Raw genomic sequence first — 21911 nt, forward strand, 5'->3', positions numbered from 1 at the left:
GGTGAAGGGAGATTTCAGACAGTATAAGATATGACAAAATGATGATCATTTATGAATTATCAAGGGTTCATGAGGGAGGGGGGAACAGGAAGAGAGGGAAAAATGAGCTGATACGAAGGGATCAAGAAGAAAGCAAATGTTTTGAGAATGATGAGGGCAACAAATGTCCAAATGTGCTTGACACAATGGATGGATGTATGGATTGTGATAAGAGTTGTACAAGCCCCCAATAAAATAATTTTTAAAAATAAATAAAAGCAACAGCTTTACATAGCCAGAGAACTTTAGACAATCAATTTTTTACCCCTCCTGTTTTAATAATTTATTAGTATATTCACCTGGAGAACAATGAAAATCAGGTTTATTCTTGTCAGCATATACTATGAAGTAAAGGAAAGAGATATTTGGATTAAAATGTTAAAATTACAATACCTAGTTTCATTTATGCCTTTCATCCTTGTCTTAAAAGAAAAGAACCACTTTTTCTGTGACTACTGAAGAATACGCTTTGAAAATAAGGAGTCTTGTAGAACTCACTTGAGACAGAGATGCACAAAAGCTACAGTTTCTCCAGAAGCAGCACTTTATTTTCTCTGTCACTTCTTTCGCTCCTTGAGCACAGTGAATAAGGTACATGTCAGGCAGGACTGGTCTCTTTCCACTGCCAATTTTCCATCTTTATCTCCCACCCTTGCTCCATCTTTTTAATCCTTAAATGGCTATACTTACTAACATTACTTGAATTCTCAAATATTGTTTGCCTTCATTCCAAATTTGCTATATCTACATCGCACATAGAGCAAATGATACTGGTAAATATTGGTCTCTGCAGAGAGAGACGTTCGGAAAATGAGTGAGAAGGATTTGGAAATCCTGAAGAAACCGAAGGTGTACATGAATATGAAAACAAGGAACTTAAGAACAACAGTTTGCAAATATGTAGAATCCGCTCGTTTTACTGTGGCAGCTGTTGATGCTTTGCTTTTAATAATTAGAAGCTCTTTCATGAAAAATGGCTGCAGAAAATGGGGCTATGATTTCTGATTTCTCCTGGAATGTAATTATCACAAAAAACAAGATTTTGTCTTCTTTTCTGTTGGGTTTTTTGATACAAAACAGTCCTAAGCCTATGATAAGTGTTCAATACACCTGTGTTGAAAGAATGGGTGTCTATTAAAGAATGAATGTCTGTGAAAGAATGAATTGGAATATAGGAGTCCATGAGCAGTTCAGTGATTCAACAGATCACAGTTTTGCCCTGCCTTGATCGCTTTGCTACCCACAGCAATGAGGTAAATATTGTAAAAGTTGTTTAGACAAAGCGCTGTTTAGTAGTAAGGCCTTAAAGATAATGTAACCATTGTCATTTTGATGCTGGTAATACTCAAGGAAGAGAAAACTGGACAACTCAGATCATGAATCCTAGATTCTAGGATTCAGTTAATTGAAAAGTTATGATCCTATAGGACGACATTATACATAAAAGGAATGTAAGCAAATGAGATTTTCTGGGGGGAGAAAACTCTGACCCCTTAGTTATACTTGGAGTCACAATAAAGTATACGAAACCGCTAAAGCATGTTATTGGCATTCAAATTCAGACAATTCTTTGTTGAAGAGAAATTATTTGTCCACTATATGATAGTCAATAGTCTTCGAAGATGCTAGTAGTACCCCATACATGCCCCGACCCCACACCATCCCATACGACAGCCAAAATGTTTGCCTCCTCCAAACATTGCCAGGTTAGGAACACCTTTTTTTACAAAGAGTGAAAAAGAAAAACCCTTCTCTCCCAGATTTTAGCAAACCATGGAAAAAGAAACATAAAATCAAGAGATTTAGCATGACATAAATATACCATTTAAAAAATGTTTTTAAACAGCTGGATGGGCTACTTGGTAAGAATTCAAAACAAGGAAGCAAATTTTAAACAAATGCCTGAAACATGAGAAATGATTGTTGCCCCCAATAAAAAGATTTTAAAAAATACACTAAAAAAAAAAAAAAAAGAAATGATTGTCAAAAGCCACCCTGGGCTCACAACCAAGGACATTTATCAATTACCTTTCTAGGTGACTGGGCCCCGTGAGTGGCAGGTCAGAGCAATGCTATAGATAGAATGCATTTTGAAAGACCATCTGTGTTCTTAAAAAGCATGGGCTGGGTGGGGTAAAGAGGGGGAACCCATTACGAGGATCTACATATAATCTCCTCCCTAGGGGATGGACAGCAGAAAAGTGGGTGAAGAGAGACGTCGGCCAGTGTAAGAAATGACAAAATACTAATTTATAAATTATCAAGGGTTCATGAGGGAGGGGGGAGTGGGGAGGGAGAGAGGAAAATGAGGAGCTGATGCCAGGTGCTTAATTGGAGAGCAAATGTTTTGAGAATGATTAGAGCAACAAATGTACAAATGTGTTTTACACAATTGATGTATGTATGGATTGTGATAAGAGTTGTATGAGCCCCTAATAAAATGATTTTAAAAAAGAAAGTAAATGTTTAGAAAAGAATTATGATATACATTTGGTTGGTACAATTGATGTATGGATTGTTATAAGAGCTATAAAAGCCCCCCAATAAAATGATCTTTTAATAAAAAACAAAGCATGGGCTGGTTGATGGTATAATGTAGTTCCCCCACCCCAACAGCTAGTATACAGCCGTTGCCATACAATCCATCCTTGTTATACTGCTTTGGGGAATCTCTAGGGCTCCACAGATTAAGATTGCAATGTATTTAAGATTAAATCATGATAAATGCCCTTGACAGTCTAACAGTTTGTGTTTTTTCAGATCCTGTGACTCTTTGGTCAATAAGGCAAGGCAAGTGGTTCTCCTGGAACAAAAGTTTTACGGGTGCTTGATTCCCAACCCAACACGGATAGATTTCATTCCTTTGGAAAAATTCTTAATTCACAGAGCAGCAAATAAATAGCAAACCAATGAATAAAAAACACACTGGCCACTCAGAAAAGGAAATAAAAAAGTTTTTGTTCACTATTATATATTTCTTTTATGGTAATTCTATAAGTGGCAAAATTTCCACTGCTATGCTGAGAGCAGACATCATGGTTAGATATTAAAGTAAATCAATATAAGATACACGATAAGTCTGACTTTTGTTCCATTTCATCTAATATATGTCACCTTTCTCCAACAAAAGCAAACAATGACTAAGCAAAACTTTTACCAGCACAGATGTTTTAATACCATACTAGGATTAATATCCAAAAGTATAATTTTCAATGGAGGACGTGTTTTTGACAAGAGGGATAAACGAACGCAAACTGCAATGTTATCGTGTGAGAGCACCTTTCCTGGAAACAAATGCGCAAACAGAGGAGCGACAGGATGGAACATCGCCACCAGCCACTCTCACTGGGCAGCTGAGTCGACTGCAGTCCTTTGGTTAATTAAACAGCAGATAGGGCTTCAAGAAGGTGGGAGATTTAACAAGTTACAAACAAATCTACAGACTCCGTGTTCCCATTCCACTCAGTTCATTGACCTTGGGCTAGGTAAGAGTTTTCTTAACAAGGTGTTGATTCGCCTGTGGAAAGCTCAAATCATACTCTCCGGTGAAGGCATGCTTCAGCAATTTGATTTTCCAAGTATCAACGGGAGTTCGTTCACATTGCACGTCTTATTTATTCTACGACAGCTTCAAACCCTGAACACATGGAAATTTACTTAATGAGACAACAAATAGTTGACCTGACCTGCATTTACATGGGCGACCATCTTTGAAAATAAGCGGGTTCCTGGGAAAACTAAACTCAGGCAACACAAGAGGGAGAGTCTGACTTTCAAAGAATGGCTTTCGGACAGCACTCGACTCTATTCTTCTGCCCCATCGACCACCCTTGCTTGAATGTATAGTCTGTCACCTGTGTGTAGTGGATGCAAGTTCAAGGGTATAGAGCGTTCAGCCTGAGCTGAGGAAGAGGGGCAACTTGTTTTGTACCACACTCATTTGTAAGCCTTGAGGAAGGCAGACGATTTTATCTTCATTTTCAAGACAAAAAAAAATCACGGACAACAGAAAAAGGGGTGAAGGGAGACGCCGGACAGGGCAAGATATGACAAAATAATAATTTATAAATTATCAAGGGGAGCGGGGAGGGAGGGGAAAAAAGAGGACCTGATGCAAAGGGCTTAAGTGGAGAGCACTTAAGTGAAAATGATGAGGGCAAAGAATGGAGAGATGTGCTTTATACAATTGATGTATGTATGGATTGCGATAAGAATTGTATGAGTCCCTAATAAAATGTTTTTTTTAAAAAAAGAAGCAACATGAAAGAGCAAAAAAAGATAATGAAAAAACCATAAACCCAAATGAAACCCGCTCCAATCAAGTCCATTTGGATTTAGAGCAACCGTCCCGGAAAGAATGGAACTTTCAGGGTTTCCCATGACATCTGTTGAGAGGATCAGACTTCACCTCTGCCTAGTCGTCGCCGCCCCACCGGGGAACCTATCAGAATATCCAGAGGCCTTGGTGGTCAGTTTTGAAATAATGACTATGTGATTTTTGCACTAACTTGGTTATTTGTTAATACAACATTTTAAGGTCAGCAAATCTTTCCTTTGATGCTAATAAATTTAAAGCCCATTTCTCAGCTGGAACCAGTTAAATAAAATTTGAAATTTCATCTTCAATTAAAAATAATGACAGTTGCTTCCACAACAAGAATTTGAATATTCCAACTCTACACACATTCATAAGCTCTTGGTTTACATGTAGTTCCTCAGACTCCAAGGAAAGTAACAAAATCTCGCACACATCTATAATCCCCCAGCCCACTCACCCCTTATGTTACTGGAAGAAAATCAAATTAGCATCATTTCAGAAGGAAGGATTCAAACGAAGACCATCCTTCTGATCCACTCATTCACACAACACAAAAGTATTTTAAGTGATTCAGGGAAGCTGACCTGGGAAGAAGGTAGCACATTCGCATCAAATCTCACCTGGTGTACGGAACCGTCTTGCTTTGCCGGTGCCTCTCCTCCAGGGACAGCTAAACCACCGCAGCTGAACTTTATAAACCCGAAAAGAAAAATCAGGAAGCTTGATCTGTGCACAGAATGGCCTGCAGAACGCAAGAAAACACCGTTTCTTGGCAACTAGAAAACAATCCTTTTCAATTAACTCACAGCAATAGGTCTGCCTGTGCTGTTCAGCCCAGAGTACAGACAATGTCTTCAGACGCCAAAGAACCTGATAATAATTCACTAAGGAAGTCAGATCGCTTGTTCATTTTGAAAAGCACTTTTAATTATTGGGCTGCATAGTCCAGTGGCCTCGCCCTTTCCTAAGAACTTTTACTGACATACCTGCTGCATTCCCTTATTATGTCCTTAAACCTCCCTTTCGGCATAGTGGTATCGTTTGTTGAAAAAGCACAGTGAAAAGGTGAAAGATACTTCCGGCAAATCAATGGTATGTAATGTTATCTCAGTCTTGGTCGTTCTGAATATAGCATTTGCTTTCCAAAAAAATCAGCTTGAAGGTAGTCCTGGATATTCATTAGGATACATAATTCAGAAAGATACAAAAGTGATATGTTACAGTCCCTTAACAGCTCAAGGTCACCTCCAGCAGACACAAATATTAATTGATATGCAAGAAGCATGAATAGGTCGGTTGGATTTAAATACCAAAACATTATTTTGGAGTGGGGATTCATATATGTCTATGAAATTTTCAAAAAATATTTGGACAATCATAAATTGCTGTGCATTTATATCAATCTATATGACTATGTATATTACATTTAAATATTATTTCAGTGGGTCCAATCTCCCTCTCCACCTCTGATCCATAGGTGGAATCATTAGGTTAAAAAAAAAATCCCTGTCCCAAAAGGCAAATATGAGGAAAATATAAAGAATACATAGCTCATTTTTTACTATTTCTCCAACTGGACTATTCAAAGTCTAACCATCTAATATGGTTAGATCACAAATAAAAAGACAAGAAAGATGATTTCCATGTCCAATCAAAACCAAATAAAATTACTCGTCTTCCTCAGCCATCAATTTTGCCAGGATTACCCAAGAGTAAAGATTTGACACTTGACCTTCCACAGCCCCTTTATCTTCCTTCTCCTTGTTTAGTCATCCAAATCTAAAAACGTGTCAGCCGCGCTGTGCTGCTGTTAGGGGAGAATTTCTCACAGAAAATATATCCATATGGAGGGTGGGGTGGAAAGGGGGAACCGAGTACAAGGATCTACATATAACCTCCACTCTGGGGGGTGGGGCAGCAGAAAAGTGGGTGAAGGGAGATGTTGGACAGTGTAAGAGATGACAAAATAATAATTCAAAAATTATCAAAGGTTCATGAGGGGGTGGATGTGGATAAGGAGGGGGAAAATGAGGAGCTGATACCAAGGGCTCAAGCAGAAAGCAAATGTTTTGAGAATGATGATGGCAACAAATGTACAAATGTGCTTGAAACAATTAATAGATGTATTGATTGTGATAAGGGTTGTATGAGCCTGCAATAAAATTATTTTAAAAGATATGTATACATACGTAATTTTAAATATAGCCTTTTGGAGACAGCACTGTAATATACTACGGATGTCCTGCAGTGTTGTAAGCTGTGAAGGTGATGTATTTGAGACCTTCTGGCACCTTCGAATCAAACTCAACGGCTGTGGACACTTTCTCCAGGGAGGATTGGCTGTAATAATTTTACCAGTGTTTCTTCCGTCTCAATGCTGGGTCTTCCACTTGCTAGCTAGCTGACCTCAGACAGAGTTGTTAAGCATTTTATGTCTCAGTTCCCTTATCTCTCAAGGGAAGGTACTAATATTTATATCTTGGGGTTGCTCTGAGGATTGGATGAGTCACATATGTAAATCACTTTAAGCTGTTCCCAGCATATGCTCAGTGCTCAAAGTTGGCTCTCCTGTTAGCGTCATGTGTGTTTTTGTTATTGATAGTATGCCTGAACTCAGTAATGTTCAAAGACCTTTTCAGTTTTAGGATTTCTGAAATTCTATACAATCCTTATGTAAAAGTCTACGGGTCTATAACTAAAGACCTGAAGTGTATTATATGAAGTTATTTGTCTTCCAATTGTTTTAGATTAAATCTTCATGTCACTTAACATTATTAAAGAAAATGCACAATTATTTTGAAGAATTTGATACTATGTCCACTTAAACGAAAATGAATGAATACATAAGTAAATAGCGCAAACCAATTTAACTGACTTAGTGACTAGCTCTTGGTACTCACGGATCAAGTCTTATTGTTGAAGAGGAGCAGGAGAGAGGGCTGGGATCCTCCAGGAAAGAGAAGCCCAGAGAGGAGAACCAATTGCATGTTGGTGAACAGTTACACTTGAGTTCAAATAACATTGACATTTTAAATAAAAGATGATATTTCCAGAGAGATAAGAATGCAGCAGAAAATGTCTTTCTCTTTCTGTAAAGTACACTGGTGTTAAGCACATTTATTTAAACAATTAAACCAAAGGCATAAAGAAGATGGAATTCTGTGAGAATTTTCCTGACAGTGGGTTTTACTACTTGGAGTAACAAACCTATTTTTTTTAAATTGTTTTATTAGGGGCTCATACAACTCTTAGCCCTGTTTCTAAATTCTTTTTAAAATAATTTTATTTAATCACTATCCATCCATCCATCCATCGTGTCAAGCGCATGTGTACATTTGTTGCCATCATCATTCTCAAAACATTTGAGCCCTTAATATCAGCTGCTCGTTTTCCCACAAACCTATTTTTATTATTATGTTTTGGTAGTCTGAAGAAATAGTGACTGTTTGCCGCAGCCCTTGGCATCCTTTTGGGGTTTTTTTGGTTGTTGTTTTTAACCAGCAGCTGTAAATCCTCATGTTGGAGAGGAAATGCATGCTTTGGTGTATTTACTATAAGCACACTCCAGCCATCACGGACCATATGCTTCCATCATCAGATCATCCCCAGCTTGGAAGGCAGCTCTAACCTTAGGGCTTGGACAAATACATGAAGCAGTCCCTTCAATCAAAAGGCCACCCTCTTAATCTGCTAAGACATCATTCAAAACTCTCGGGACGCGCGTGTGGCTTAACAAACCACTCTTTTTAGGAGGGTTTGGGTTCCCCTACCCAGGTAGATCCTAATGACTAAGTGTTCTCTGATTTTTAAAATTTCTGACCACTGTGATTTGCCCAATATCTTGAAATAGCAAATTCCAAAGGAGAGAGATTAAACCATGAAATCTGCCAAACCTGGGAGAGTAACACTGGTTTAAGTGCTGACTTCTGGAAATTATAATAAATAATCAGGGACAAATCAGTCTAAAGCAGCAGTTCTCAACTGTGGGTCACACCCCCTTTGCGGGGGTCGAATGACCTTTTCACAGGGGTTGCCTGATTCATAACAATAGCAAAATTGGAGTGATGAAGTAGCAACAAAAATAGCTTTATGGCTGGGGGGCGTGGGGGGGTCACCACAACATGAGGAACTGTATTAAAGGGTCGAGGCATTAGTAAGGTTGAGAACCATTGGTCTAAATTGTTTGGGTGCAATGTGAAAGGGGTGCTGAGTAACAAGTGGACAATGTGAGTTCAAGAAGGCCAGCAACAAAATCATTCCCCTCCTTGCTAATGCCGGGCAAGTCCTCAAAGTCCTGTGCTGCTCCCTGGGACAGGACAAAAGAGAGCACACTCTGCAAAATGTCCTAGCAATATTGACGTGCCTTGCTTCCAATTCAGGTACAATGCAAGCGAATAATTCCTTCTGGCAAATCTTTACATCAAAATACCATCTCGACTATTATACAACACTAGAAGCCTTAGAGAAGGAGCCCTGTATTGTCGTAGTACACATTTGGGCGGCTAACCACAAGGTCAGTAGTTTGAAGCCACCAGCCATTTGGTGTGAGAAAAATGAGGCTTTCTTATCTGGTAACGAGTTACAATCTTGGTCATTCACAGGGGGCAGTTCTCTTCTGTCATGTAGGATTACTATGCATCAGAATTGACTCCATGACAATGAGAAGTCTTAGATAATCCTGTTGTCCTTGCTACCTAAGCCTCCTGCTATTGAGTAGATTCTGACCTACAGGGCTTCCAGGGTGGTAAATCTTTCTGGGAGCCTCATATGTAGCTCAACACCAACTGCTGGGTTTGAACTATTGACCTTGTGGTTATCAGTCCAACATTTACCCACTTGCCCACAGTACCTCTAGGACTCTTTGTTGCTATTGTTAGGTGCTGACAGTTCCGTTCTGAATCATAAGGAACCTGTGCACAACAGGTTCTAAACACTCCCAGGTCCTGCCCCACGTCACAATGACTACATTTGAGCCCGTTATTGTAGCCACTGTTGATACTCCCAGGAGCCATAAATTTACAGTAAAAGACATGCAATCCCAGAAGAAATAATCTGAGGACTGTGTAAAAGAATCCCCATGAATAGTACTTAATGATTGAATAATTCAAAAATAGGTCTTTTATAAGTAATGAAAATAGAAATAAATGTTTAACAGATTATAGTTAGTAAAATTATGACAGAACCAAACCTTTTGGAGCAAAGAAAGGAAATGGGCTCTACCTGGTTGAACCCTAAAATGGGGCTGTGTCTGACCTAGGCCAGTGATTTTCAAGTCTTGTTTTAAGAACTAACCTGGGAATCCTGATAAGCACACAGGTTAGTGGGTCCCCATCCCTGAGACTCAGTATGTCTTGAGTAAGGACAAGGAATCTGCATTATACAAGGTTCCCAGCATTGACAGAGGTGGGCTTGCACATGCTGTTGAGAACTGCCAAAGGAACCCAGCTCACTACTATCCTTGCAGCCAATTCCCACCCGCAGCAACGCCACGGGGCAGGGAGAACTGCCCATTACAGGAGCTGCAAGCCTCATCTTGCTCCCTCAGAACAGCTGTCAGCTTCAAACCGCCTACTCTGTGGTTAGCAGCCCAGCGCTTAACCTCCAAGCCACTAGGGCTACTCTGGAGAGGCACAGTGGAAAGGAGCTATCGGAGCTTTGGCTCACCATGTCTCTGATAGGAGTTCTTTGATATCTCGAAAGAGGAGGAAAGTGGCTAAAAGAAGCAGATGTGATGGGAAAAGAAGACAATGCGAGGGGCCTTCTAAAAGGTCATGGTTTCTTTACATTCTTTTTCTATGAACTTTTTGAGCCCTCTTGTGCCTCTCAGCTTTCCCTCATCAGAGAACAGGATGAAGAAAAGAGGAGAGTCCATCTTGAGATGCAAACAGATATACCTATACTGCAGCGTAAAAGCCAAAGTATGTATTAGACCAGGCCTTTCCTTAGATCTCATTTTATCCTGGCCCCCTTTCTGACTCCACTGGCGTCTCACTGGGCCGCTTGTCATTCCTTAAACGTGGCTCCATCCTTTAGTGCTCCCATTTACCCCCTTGAGTCATCTTCTCCAGAGGCCTGCCTTGACTATGCAGAGCGTCTCTGTTGACTCCTGGCTTACTTTTCCCTTTATCTCTCATCACAACCTGCTAGACTGAATTACATTGCTTATTTTCTGTCTTCTCTTGCTAAACTATCAACTGCATGATGGCAGAGGTGTGGGCCTGTTGTCTGCTGGTGGTGTTTGGGGTAGCCACAGCACCGGGGTCCCTGGGAGCATAGTGGATTGTATGCTGGGCCACTGACAGCAAGTCAGCCGTTTGAAAACACCGCCTTCTCCATGGGAGACAGACGAGGATGTCTATGCCTGTTAAGATTTACAGGCTCAGAAAACCACGGGGAAGTTCTACCCTGTCCTCTAAGGTTGACTCTGAAGCAGGATGGATTCAATAGCAATGAGTTTGATTTTTGAGTTTAGCCACATCATCTAGAATGGCACTTGGCACAGAGTAACGACTACCGTGTAGAATGCAAAGATGATCCCATTTAAAAGCATGGCATTGTTCAAATGGAAAAGTAGAGAAGATTTAGTCACTGCTGGAAGTAGATAAAACTATTTTTTAAAAATTTTTCTTTGAGCTCTCTTAGGAGGGGAAAAAACAAAAGAGTTAAAGTATGGGAACGTTTTAAACTGTTACAGTACTTCAAGGTATATTGGTTTCCATTCTTTCATAAAGGTAAGCAGGGGTAGTTATTGTTTAACCCCATGGAAAGCTAATAATTGTGTCACTTTAGCCCTGGGGAATGAAAAACAGGAAGTTTTTTCAAGGTGCAAAGATTCATAAGTAATATTTTAAAAGGTTACTTGAAGGGCGTTACTGAATTGTTTTTGTACAATGACTATGCTCAGTTGAAAAGAAAACAAATTTTCAGAAAGCATTAAAAAATAGAAATTGACCATTTATAATCTATTTCTTTGTCCATAATGTCAAACCTGAATATAATTTTTTAAGTTAAAAAATAAGCCTTAACAATGGAAACAATTGTTCCAATTAATAACAGCAATATATCTGCATTATATAATAGCATACATTTCTTACAAATAGCCTATAAGGATGAAAACCAAGAATGACCTTCTCAGATTATTTGGAAAGGGAGAATAGGCCTTGGTTGCTTTACAATCTTTCCTCCCAGCTCTTGTTCCTTATGAGAGTCCACTGTGCTTGCTACACAGCCCCGGACTTTTATTTCACAACACAGTGAAACTATCTGTAAGATGTTCGTAATTGTCCTATAGTGGCCTGATGGCTTTCCAAGGTCTCACCTAGTGAGACCCTGAGTCTTGAACCTGGGAGTCAAAGACAGTCTCCTGCTATTGGGTGCACAGAGCATCAGGGATGCAAAAGTACTACAGAAATAAGGAAAAAGGGGGTGTCAAACAGAAGAAAGGTTTCTAAGCTTCTGCTTTGTTCTATGTACAGAAGACATTCAAGGTGTCGTAATTTCCACTCAGCATCTTTAAAATACAAAATGGCATTATCAGCTAAATTAACAAAACCCATCAAGCCTCTACTATGCCCTCCCGAATAATATTCATTGTCTCTCTCTCTCTCACACGCACACATACACGTATACTTAACTATACTTATTTAAAGTGTGCTGTCACTCACTTGGAGTAACTGAGCACCAATTGTGTGCCGAGCATTGTAAGTATGTGTATGTTAAGTATGTGGTAAGTCATTAATCCGAAACACCACCCTAGAACTTGAGTGCTCTTATCCCTCTGTTACAAGTGAGGAAACCGAGCCATGAGAGGTTAAGCAAATTCCCTTAAGTTCCACAGCTATGAATTAGAAGGGTCAAAGTCAGGTCCAAGAGACTCCAGTATCTACGCATTTGCCTTTGACTTTGGACGGCCTCTCCTCAATGGCCCGCCAGGTTAACAAACACTTGCCCTCGACAAGTTCCCAGTTTTTCTTATGAAAAGTAAGCAGTACCGGCCAGCATCATTTCATTGTGCTCTGCTTCAGTTTTCTTTGCAGCTAGCATGTTGTTGTTGTGGTTTCTGTTTCAGAGCTGAAGGTTTATGACAACCCTTCATTGAGCGGGTCTCATGATATTTCACACTTACTCATAATGCTATTTCATACTTACTAGACCATAATTTATTGGGAACATAATTTTTACATGCACTGGGTAACTCACTTTACTGTGGCATCCATTTAATTGCTGTAGCCCGGAACAGAATTCCCAGTGTCTCCATGCTATGCCTGCAACACAAATAACAATGTCTGTGTATGGCCCTCTCAATAGATTTCTTCAGTTCGGTTATGATTTATATAACACCATGAAGTTCTTTTGAGGACAAAGGAAGCAAACATTCTCCAGCACAGCCTTACATAGTGAGGTGCAACTTGGGCCTAATCCTTTTAGCCCAGAGAGGGAAGGCTGACGCTCTAAACAGAACTCACTGTGTTCTTCAGTGCCACCCTGGCAAGGTATTTAAAGGATGGCAGGCTGGCTGGCAGCTGGACTGCTTGGCATCACTATTCATGTATCACAGACATTGTTTTGTTTCACAGGATCCAAACAAGATACCTGGCATTTCTCTGTAGATATTTCTACTTATGAATATGGCTAACTTGTTGGGTAGTAAGGATAGTAAGGAGTCAACAGCAATGGCTTGAGAGGCTTATGTCCTGTTTCTACCTTTTTAAAACATGCTCTCCCAAAACTTGCCCTGATTCAGAGTCTATTATCATGTCCTGGTATATAAGATGTCTTTAGCTCCTGTACTTAATGTGTTAGTCTGGGTAGACTAGTGAAACACATCCTGGGAGACTCATAGTTGTATAAGAAAGAGGTCTACATACAAGAGAATTATACATTAAGAAAACATCCCAGCCCAGTTCAGATCAGGTCCATAAGTCCGATATTAGCCCATATGCCCAGTAACAATCTATAAAGTCCTCTTCAGACTCACAAAACACATGCAATGATGCCTAATGCAGGAAGATTGCAGGCCAGTGAATGGGAAGTCTTGTGGATCCAATAGTGTTGTAAGCATCTCAGTGCTAGCAGGGGCCTTCATGGGGCTCTTCCAGCTCAGGGCACTAGCATAGTTTTATGTATCTTTTCAGCTGAAATGTCTCCCAGGGAGTGAGCCTGCATCCTGCTTCCAGTGAGTTACTTATCTCCTTAGTCCCTCCAAATGAGGTCATCAAGGCATGACCCGATTGACGGGCTAGACTCCACCTCTTCACTGTGAATCCTCAAATTGACACCAGATTATGTAATTGCCACACTAGTCCATGAATTCCTCTTTAGACTCACTCAGCCATGCAATGATGCCGGATACAGGAAGATCACAGGCCAGTGGGTGGAAACTCTTGGGGATCCAGTGGCGGTAGAAGAGTCTCAGCGCTGGTATGGGTCTCCACGTGGCTCCTCCAGCTCTAGGGCACTGGCTCTATCAGCGTAGCTCCATGTGGGTTGTCAGTAGGAATGTCTCTCATGCAGTGAGCGTGTATCTGGCCTCCAGCGAGTTATTTATCTCCATTTGCACCTCCCAAATGAGGTCATCAAGCTGGGACCTGATTGACAGGCTAGACCCCAGCCCTTGGCAAGTTGACAGGAGATTATGTAACTGCCACACTTAAGATGAGGTATTTCTCTTTATCCAGTGGCAAAAGAAAATTAAACGACTCTACCTCACTGAAACTGATACAGAACAGAGAAAGACATTCATTCAGCTGGCTCACTGTTTGGTCAGAGTTGCTCCCTGGAAGATCACTTGAAAAGAATCCAGAGCACCTTCTGGCCACTTGCTTCCCATATGTTAACCTATCACCAGGTTACCATATTTCCACATATTCTTGGAGCATGGGAATTCCTTTTCAAAAATGCAAACAAAAAGTTCTGAGAATTTAGGATACCCCCCTGGGCCTAGAAATATCAAAAAATGAAAAGATCCAGAGAAGAATTCTAAGCTCAGCACTCTGCTTTCAGGAAGGTGAGTTTATACATCACCCCTGGTAGCCAATAGGTAGAATATTGGAAGAGTAGAGGCCTTGCATGATGCCACGCTTATTTTACCAGCATCCACAGAATGTCTTTTCTCTCCCTACTGAAAGCCAAGATTTCAACAATCATCTCTTAAGTATATGATATGGCAGGATGAAAGCTGATGACATAGAAGAAAACCAGCTAGCAAGGTGCTCTGTGGTGGGTTTTGGAAAATGGCTGCAAAATGACTCGGCACTCTTGCCATTCAAAGGTGGAAACGCATTTATCTCACACTGAGTATGGGTGGGCCTGGCACAACTTTGACTAACAATCAACAAAGAAAAATGATTAAATGTGAATTCTGAAGCTGGGTCTTAAAGGTGATGCATCTTCTATGTTATTCATGAGAATACTCACACCTGGAGTCCTCAAGTGACCATGCGAGGCGCCAGACTCCCAAAGCTACTATGCTATAGTGCATTCCCAGAGACCCTTGCAGGAACGCTAGTGGACAGCGAAGCAGTTTTCCTAGCTGATAGCTGGAAACAACTGTGAATTACCAGAATGCACCTTACTGCAGATTGAAAGAAAGGAGACTTTGGTTATGCTGCGATGGACAGGTTAGCAAAGTTGTCACCTCCAAAAAACAGAGAGGTATCAAAAAATGAGGTCATTGGTACTTACTGAATGAATTATTCATAATCTGGTTAAAAAGATTTCTAGGCAAAATCTTGAATGTGACAACAGATTTCTTTTAGCTATGTATAAAGATAAATGAAGATGAGGAGGCAAGGGCTACGTAAGGAATTATTTCATTTTCAGGCAGAAGGCAGGACAACGACAACCACAAAAATGGGCCAAGATTTACTAGATAACAAAAAAAAATTTTTTTCTCAGCTGTAGTTTCTCTCAGCGGAAGACTCTCAGAGCTAAGAAAGAGCTTCAGGTAAGAATCAAAGTGCTCAGGGAACTCCCTCAGAGCCCATGTCTCCTGACCCTCACAGACCCTTCCAGAAGCCTCCTGGAGACTGTCAGAGTGCCATCGGGACCCCGATGTTAAGCCGTAGTCCTTCACAGAACTGTCAATAGTCACATTGCAGCCGTCTTACCGAGTCCCCAAAGGTTCCACTCTGAGTTCAACTTTGCAATGCTTGCAGAGAAGCACACTGTTCAAAATTGAATACTTTAGACAAAAAGCAAGGCTTCTTATCATTCTGTGGGCCCAGGAAACACAAAGTCCCAAATATCCGGTGACTAACACACGCACACACATACACACATAAACATTCTTTGGGGAAGGCGGAGGTGTACTTGACCCTTATGCTTTCCCCAATGAAAAGTTTCTACCAAGCTTCCTGTGAGGAGATGGAATCTCTCAGACGCTGAAGACCTACTATGGAATTCATTAAGGGGAAAACACTGGAAGCCCCAGTACCAAAACAAGCAAACAAACAAAAAGCCAACCCCACTGCTAAGGAGCTGATTCCAGCCCACAGCAACCCTACAGAACCGAGTGGGCCGTCTCCAGGTGGTTTTTAAGGTTGCAAATCTTTGCAGAAGCGGGGCCTCATCGTTCTTCTGAGGAGTGGCGGGGAAGTTCAATCTGCTGACCTTCAGTTAGCTCCCCCAAAACTTAACCCACCACACGCCCAGGGCCCCTTTGGAAACCTCAACACGCACCGCTAACCCTTTAGCCGCAAACAGTCCAATCCCAAAACGCGGCCACGGGAAGTCTGAGCTTGGGAAGAGCATGGCGTGTGGCAGCAGCGGCACGTTCTCGAGAGGATTAACGACGCGTTGATAAGATTTGGCACCAGGGAGTCCGCATGAGCTCAGTCCTGTCAGGATTTCACCTGTGACGCAATGCCCGGCAGCATCAAGAAGTATACTTGATAATGTGGAGAGCTGCCGAGACTCGTGCATCCAGTTTCCCACCGTGCACCAGCAGGAAGGGGAAAGGTGCTCTGGAAACGTGTTAATACCAGAGTCCTTTGCCACGAGCCCTCTGACAAGGTGCTATTGAGCTCGGAAAATGGGGCTCAGGGAGAGCAAGTGAGAGGCAGGCATTGTTAGAGAAGCTGCGGCATTCGCGAGCGCGCTCCATCGCCGTCGTTGGCAAAGCTTTAGCGAAGAAGAGGGGCCCGGGGTGACAGACGCTGTCTGTAGGGGACAGGGCGGAGAGGTAGAGTTGAACCGGAGGCCTGAGTGGAGGGTTGGAGAGTTGCAGCTGATGCAGGTTTAACAGCCTTCCCAATCAATGAGCTTCCCAGTAAGTGAGGTTTCACAGAGCAGCCTCCCTGCCCCTCTAGAGCTCTGCTTTGAAACCCAGAGCAGGTGGAGAGGCCTGGGGCAAAGACGATGCCCATTAACGTGTGTTTAGTACATTAGTATCCGGCGCATGGATGTAGCGTTAGTATATACTGCGCATGCATGTCGCGTTAGTATACTACACATATGCTATAAATATATCTTTAGTGTGTCCTAGAGATCTGATGACAATAGCTAGGATTCTTCAAGTATAAACCTCTTTCACTTCCGAGGTACCGGTTCATGAAGAGTTACAGGTTTGAAGAGCCATAGAGGCAGGTCGACTTTGGCACGGACGCCGTGGTGGTGAGATGATCGGTTTTGGTTATTTGTTGTCCGTGCATTCTGGTCTGCGTTTGGAGGTGGCGTGCTCACGAAGAGGCACAGGGCAGGGCTTCTGAGAGTCTTTAAAGGCCTCCCTTCCCTTTGAAAACAGCTGACTACAGACAAGATGGCTCTTGTCTAGTAACACATTTGCTGTGGGAAACGTTCCTTACTCATCGCTGTCCGTTCCAAGTCGAAAGATGCTACAGGCCAGAGGAGAAGTCCCGCCGTGGGGGGTCTGCCACTGTAAGTCTTCATAGCAGGGCAAGACGTGCTTCTTCCGAGCAGCTAGTGGCTTCTTGCCTTTCGGGCAGCAGCCTCATGCTTAACCCTTGTACCAGTCCAAACAGACCCAAACCCGCTGCCAGGGAGTCCATTTCAACTCAGTGACACGCCATGGCGGGTCCCCAAGGCTATCAATCCTCGCAGGACCCGACAGCCACATCTTTCTCCTGGACCAGCTGGAGGTTTGAACTGCTTACCTTGCGGTGAGCAGTCCATGTGCCCAACAGCACCACCAGGGCTCCTTGCTGAACCAGAAGGTTCTCCTTACATTTTCCTGTGCTACCCAGAATCGGGAGTTAGAAGACAAACAGACCCCAAGGAGTGGAGCCCTCTCTGCAAGCTCAGTTGCCCAATAGTTACTCTGGCCGGCTTTTCTTGTAGGAGGGAGAGGCATGTAGGTAAGAACCGGAAAAAAACAGACACCAGCATACCTTCCCTGCATGTAGGAGTCATTGACCCAGAAATAAGTCCTGACTCTGAGTTATGACAGAAAAGAGTGGTGAGAATTGTATCCTCGCCCCCTCCCATCCCATAATCCCTAGTTTGGAGGTCTGTAAACTAGTGGTAACTGTTTATATCCCAGAAATGCAAGGGGTGTAGCAGAGCCTGCTGCTGCAGGGAAACCCAGTTTGGCTAGTTTTGGGTAGTGGTGGTTGGCATAGGTGGTTAGCAACTGTGTAGGTGCGCGAGATTTTCCCAGGACCTGAGTGACAGGACAGGGTCAAAGTAAATAGTTCAAGTGCCAATTCAGATTTCTCCAAGAGAACAAGGCGTCGTTTGGATGGTGGAGATGACACTGAGGCTCCAGTGCTGTAGATAAGTTAGGTTTGGTCTTTTTATCACAAGAAAATAATGTCTATGGGAAATGAACACGGGGCTGTGATCCACCCCGCTCTGATGCCCAAGGGAGGCTGTACAGCCAGCCTCCACCCAGCTCCCTCTTTAGAATCAAGATTGTCATTGTTGCTCTCCTCCTTGTCCAGAGTTCGAGAAGCTGATGACTCAGCTGTGTCCTTCTCAGGAATTGCCCTCGGGGACATCCTCCTGAAAGCAGTGGACGCTACTCCGGATCATATATCTTAGTTCACCTTTCCGTCTCATAGCTTTTAGGAGTAATTTCCTTAGCAAATTATCTGTAGTATTTTGGTACTAACTTGAGATTAAGAAACAGCTAGATGTTATGAAATTAAATATAATGACCTAGTTACTATTCTTAAGGAGCTTTTAAGGCATAGAAAAAGACACATGAGCCCCAAACATGATAATACAGAGCTGTGTGTTCCCCTGGAAGATGTGAAGGGACTCAGTCAGCACTCATTGAACACTTACCATGTGCTTTGTGCAGCAGTAGAAAGGTCAGTGGGATGTGGGGCCCTGCTCTCAGAGTTTCAGGGTGTCCAGAGGAGGAAAAGAGCTGTCCTTGATAGAAGTTTCATATGGGTAACCAATTTGTTTAGTTAAGCCCCCATTTGCTTTTTTGGTAAAAGTTGAGTTGAATCATAAGGAGTAAATTAGTATTTCGTGGGAGGTTGTCTATGATGGTGACAGGAAAATTAATGAATCACATGAAAATAGAAAATGAAAGAGCATTTCCTTAGAACAATTACTGGGACGGTCTGTCAAATGTAGCAGGAAAAGAATATCTAGCAAACGTTTGAGGGATTGCCTATAGAGCAAATTTTGAAATAATTCCCCGTGAAAGTGGGGTGCCATACTCCAGGGTGTATTTACGAAGGAGGAAGATCCTATCACAGGAACGCCATTCACCTTCAGTATGCATATCATCCAGTTCCTTCCGTAACCTATACCAGGGATCCAGTAGGCAAGAAAAAGAGCCATAATCCTGACAGGGGTCATTAACTCTGATTACAAGCAAGAGGCTGTGCTGCTGTTTCACAACAGAGGTGGGGAAAATACTTTAGACAGCCAGGGGATTTGCCAAGGAGGCATCTCTTGGGACTTTCCTACCTAACTTTGATGGAAAATGGACAGGTAGGGAAACTACATCCTGAGGAGGGCATAGCTTGGACCCCGGAGTGACAAAGCTCTGGGTGGTTCTACTAGGAAAATGACAAACACCATCAGATTCAGTAGCTAATGACAAGAGGGATACAGAATAGTTAGTCTTCAAAGAACTCTCTCACTGTCCCCGAGTAGATGCCAATGCAGGGTAGAACTGCCCCCGTGAGTCCCCAAGACGGTCTCTAGGTGGAGGTACGGCTGGTAGTCTGGAACTGCTGACCTTGTGACCAGCAACCCAATGCATAACCACCACGCCACCAGGGCTCCTATGGTTAGTACAGAACTATAAATGGCAACTAAACCTGAGCGAATTTGTACAGCTCACCACGTATCCCAATACCTTTCATCTTCACATTTCCACAGGAAAGGGGGCCAAAATACCATCCTTGAGAGGTTGTTTCTTTGCAGATGAAGCAAGTGGAACTGACGGCACAGGAATGGATTATCATGGATGCATTTGGTCACTTCCCAAGTCTTTCAGGATAGAGGCAAACCATTCTCTCAGATGTCTCCACTGTTGGCTGTGACAGCACACAGCTGCATCTAATCCTGGGAGTCTCTCTGAGCTTGAAGGAAGCAGCCTTCCCCTAGTCCATGTCCCAATTCCTGGGACGGGGGTGGGCAGCCCAAATCTAGTGATTGATTGATGCAGAACACCTATTTCCTTAATGGAGGACATCTTTGTAGGACCAGTCTTTGGAAGTGTCTGTAGGGTTACCAGTGACCACTGTTTGATATATATATAATAGTCCATCGTTCTGTCCCGTCTGTTTCCTTGCTTCTTCTTAGGTATTGCTTCCAAGCACATTTCCAATAAGCCTCTTGAATGCAAATCCAACCTCTTATAACCATCCGAGAAGGACTGTCCAGAAGCCTCTTTCACTCTGATAACCTCTGAAATGAGCTGTGTGTACAATTCTGAGTGCCGGAAACAGTTATTCTATGGATTATGTAGGGAGAAGAATTTGAAACACACAGGAGGCAATTTAGCAGGCAAGGAATCCCACACTCCAGAGCAGAAAAAGAGACGAGAATGCCTCCTATGTGGGGGATTAGGATTCTTGATGTTCTGAGTGAAAGGACTGGGCGTAGCATTCATTTTGACATGGAGAATGGGAGGCAGGCGTAGAGGGGGGTACTTAAAACAACAACCAAAAAAAACCCCAAAACAACCAAACAGATTTTTTTAAAGCTATGTATTTAAATTGTTTTCCAAAATAACCTTATCACCTTCAAAGTACTCTGCATTACACTTAACACATCTGTCACATTTGCAATTCCATTCTTGGAAATATTTTTCAAACTCATCTCTTGGATGGCTGGTAACACCTCCTTCGTTTTCTTCTGCAGCTCTTCTGTGTCCTCAAATCACTGTCCTTTCGTGCCCCTCTTCATTCACAGAAACAAAAAGAAGTCACACAGAGCAAGGTTAGGTGAGTATGGCGTGTGGGACAAGAGAGGTATGCAGTTTTTTGCCAAGAACTGGTACATGAGATGGCTGCATGAGCAGGTTCATTTTTGTGGTGACAAAACCAGTCCCCCACCTTTTTTGTTGCCCACAGTCATGCATTCTCTTCAGAAACTCTAAGGAGAAAACTTTACTAGCAGCCTGACCTGGTGGAACCAAGGAAATCCAAATGCACTATCCCCCTCACAACAAAAACACAAATGAGCATTATCTCGATCTTTGATTTCACCTGATGAGTTTTTTAGGGTGAGGTGATGATGGCATCTTCCACTGGCTTGATTGATGTTTGCTTTCAGGGTCGTAAGAACAGCACCATGTCTGTAACCAGTAATGATCTTGGCGGGGGGGGGGGGGGGGGGGGGAAAGTAGGGCTTGCTTTGGTACTGTTCTTTCAAAGAACAGCATGTTTCTACTCCATGCTCTTTTTTGCTGGTCAGTCAGAACCCCGAGGCACAATTTTCAAAGCGACCCTTTGTATTCCCAAACCTTCCATTAAAATTCGCTGAACCAAGCTCCAAGAGAATCCGGATAACTTCCCCATCTCTTCAATGATTCTTTGTTGGTCTTTGAGCACAGTGCATGAATTTTGTTGCCATTTTCATTTGGTAAGTTAACGGACGTCCAGAATGAGATTAGTCATCAATCAACATTTCACCATTTTCGAAATGAGAAAACCACGCATACACTTGAGTTTTCCCTAGCACTGTCCTTGTAAGCTGTGTTCAACATCACAACAGTTTCTGTGGCGCTTTAACAAAATTTCACAGCTGTGTGCTATTCTCTTAAATTGGCCATCACAAAAAACGAGGTTTGAGCGAAACTACTTTTACGAAAAAAATTCACTGTGACCAGGGAGAACCTTTCCAGGTGACACCACTGGGTGCACTAACTCAGAGTGAGTTGCTGAATGCTTGCCTAGAGCTTTTTCCAATTTTATTTTTTCGGGGCACCCCTTCATATGTAGATTTTTGGTTGCCATCAGATTGGTACCAATTCACAGTGATCCTATGTACGAAAGAAGGAAACATGGTTTAGTGCAACACTGTCTTTACAATGATTACGTTTGAGTCCACTGTTGCAGCCACTGTGTCAGTCCGTCTTGTCCAGGACCTATCTTTTTTTTTTTTTTTTTGCTGCCTTCGACTTCAT

The sequence above is a fragment of the Tenrec ecaudatus genome, chromosome 13 (genome assembly GCF_050624435.1).
Source record: "Tenrec ecaudatus isolate mTenEca1 chromosome 13, mTenEca1.hap1, whole genome shotgun sequence".
In the NCBI taxonomy this organism is placed as follows: domain Eukaryota; kingdom Metazoa; phylum Chordata; class Mammalia; order Afrosoricida; family Tenrecidae; genus Tenrec; species Tenrec ecaudatus.